This window comes from Pleurodeles waltl, unplaced genomic scaffold (assembly GCF_031143425.1).
Source record: "Pleurodeles waltl isolate 20211129_DDA unplaced genomic scaffold, aPleWal1.hap1.20221129 scaffold_39, whole genome shotgun sequence".
NCBI lineage: Eukaryota > Metazoa > Chordata > Amphibia > Caudata > Salamandridae > Pleurodeles > Pleurodeles waltl.
Genome location: NW_027150097.1, coordinates 2,720,001 through 2,722,500, shown reverse-complemented (window position 1 = coordinate 2,722,500; position 2,500 = coordinate 2,720,001). Strand labels below are relative to the sequence as shown.

At 43.6% G+C, this 2,500-nt stretch overlaps 2 non-coding genes across 2 annotated transcripts; both read right to left on the bottom strand.

Annotated features, from left to right (window-relative positions):
- Nucleotides 1–260: 260 nt before the first annotated feature.
- TRNAT-UGU (transfer RNA threonine (anticodon UGU)) lies at nucleotides 261–333 on the bottom strand. The gene has a single exon. It is a non-coding gene; the product is annotated as a tRNA-Thr (tRNA).
- Nucleotides 334–2,093: 1,760 nt separating this feature from the next.
- TRNAT-UGU (transfer RNA threonine (anticodon UGU)) lies at nucleotides 2,094–2,166 on the bottom strand. The gene has a single exon. It is a non-coding gene; the product is annotated as a tRNA-Thr (tRNA).
- Nucleotides 2,167–2,500: the final 334 nt, after the last annotated feature.

Below are 2,500 nucleotides of genomic sequence, written 5' to 3'. Positions count from 1 at the left end.
GCTGAAGGGGCACCAAAGCCAACGACCAAGTCAAGAATGATATTTTGGGATGTCACACTCTAAACATCCCCCATACTCACACAAGTCAATTGTATGACCCTGTAGGAGTCTTGTGTTTGTCATTCCACTGACACTGTGTGTAATGCCCCCCGTTCTTGCGTGCTTTGCCCTGTGTCGCCTTTGTTTTTCTATGTTGAAAAGAATATTTGTAGTGAGGCTCCCCAATGAACTAAAAAGTGTTGTTAAATCCAAAATGTTTGAGGCCACAGTGAGATTTGAACTCACGACCCCTGGTTTACAAGACCAGTGCTCTAACCCCTGAGCTATGGAGCCAGGAGCTTGACAGGCTGCCGTGCTGGGGACTATCTGAAGGAGCAGAGCATACCTGAGTTACAATGGAATCAGCAGGAGAGAGTATTGTGTGAGTCTGAGAAAGAAAAGGGGCATAGCTTCAAACCTGAATCTGGCATAGCTTTCCAAGGCTACTATTGCCAGTGATTGTGTATTTTAAAAAGGTAGTAAATTTGTATCCTTTCAAGGAGTACATCTATGGGTGCAGATTTCCTACTTTTTTGGTAAACTGATCACTAATTGGAATATTTAGAAAGAAGGGACACAGTGCAGCACAGCGAGCAAAGTTCCTTTGTGCGTCACTCGAAGAGAGCAGAACTGAGACATATCTTCACAGAAATGGTGCAGTTCTGCTCTTTGTCTATGCAAAGGTGCACTTCGGGCTGCCTTGAGTGCAAGGGTATCTGCCTTATGTTCAGGAGAGCTGATGTGCATAAAGGAATATCTTCCTACAACTATCATAGGAGATTTTTTAGAGTCAAGCCTGCGCTAGAATGCGCTTGCGCATGCGTATTGCTTGCGAGACGCTGTTGTAGTTAGAAAAGGGCTAGGAGCCCCGTCCATTTCACGTTGGTGTCTTTCATTGGTTCGTGGGCTTCCCTGTTAAAATCTGCTTGCTTTCGTTAGTGGAAGGCATGCATACGTCATGCCTTTTCCGGTGGTTAGCCCTCCTTGAGCGCAGCGACCAAGTACTGAAAACATAGGAGGCTCGCTGTTTTCCATCTGGTTTGTGGACTACTTTTTCACTTTTTTTCACAGCACGATCTCGTTTGACAGAAGTCGAGCTCATTGCATGACATCGACCCTGTTACATAATTAATTGAACTTTTGCCGGTTACATAGATAATTGCACTTTTGCCGATAGGTTTCAATATGAGTGAGCTGTAGCAGCGCGATTGCGCTCATTATTTACATTTAATGAGTCAAGAAAAGTCTGGTTGGGAGTTTACAACTGCTAATAGCTCTATCTCGGAGAAATGCCAGACCAGTTGTATTGCAAGTGCTTGTTTACTCCTTGTATCTGTTCTGCAAATTGCAGCACACCACATGCAAAGAGGCAGTAACATGGAGAAATAAAGACATCTGTTCTCCTTACACCAGCCTCGGGGAGGCGCACCATTGTGGCACAAAACCATGACTGTATGTTTTTGTAAACATGGGATTACATCAAAATCCATGTGTGGATGTACAAGAAAACCATGTACCACCTGTGGAACACCTACCTGACGCAAAGTAAAGCATGGCAGAGCAAGGTGCTGTGTGCTGTTACTTTTTCTTAACATGTGCATGGCTTTGTAAATACCAAAAAACTAATTGTGTTAATGCTGCATCGAAAAAGTGATGCAACCCGATGAAAAATCTGTTTAAACATGGGCCTAAATGTACACTTAAATTCCGGACCCGAAAAAAAGAACAAGTTAAAATCTCACAGTGAAATCAGGATGATATTAAAAAAATGACATGTGCATTGGAAAGGACGTGGCTGAAGGGGCACCAAAGCCAACGACCAAGTCAAGAATGATATTTTGGGATGTCACTCTAAACATCCCCCATACTCACACAAGTCAATTGTATGACCCTGTAGGAGTATTGTGTTTGTCATTCCACTGACACTGTGTGTAATGCCCCCCTTTCTTGCGTGCTTTGCCCTGTGTCGCCTTTGTTTTTCTATCTTGAAAAGAATATTTGTAGTGAGGCTCCCCAATGAACTAAAAAGTGTTGTTAAATCCAAAATGTTTGTGAGGCCCCAGGGAGATTTGAACTCACGACCCCTGGTTGACAAGACCAGTGCTCTAACCCCTGAGCTATGGAGCCAGGAGACTTGTCAGGATGCCGTGCTGGGGACTATATGAAGGAGCAGAGCATACCTGAGTTACAATGGAATCAGCAGGAGAGAGGATTGTGTGAGTCTGAGAAAGAAAAGGGGCATAGCTTCAAACCTGAATCTGGCATAGCTTTCCAAGGCTACTATTGCCAGTGATTGTGTATTTTAAAAAGGTAGTAAATTTGTATCCTTTCAAGGAGTACATCTATGGGTGCAGATTTGCTACTTTTTTGGTAAACTGATCACTAATTGGAATATTTAGAAAGAAGGGACGCAGTGCAGCACAGCCAGCAAAGTTCCTTTGTGCTTCACTCTAAGAGAGCA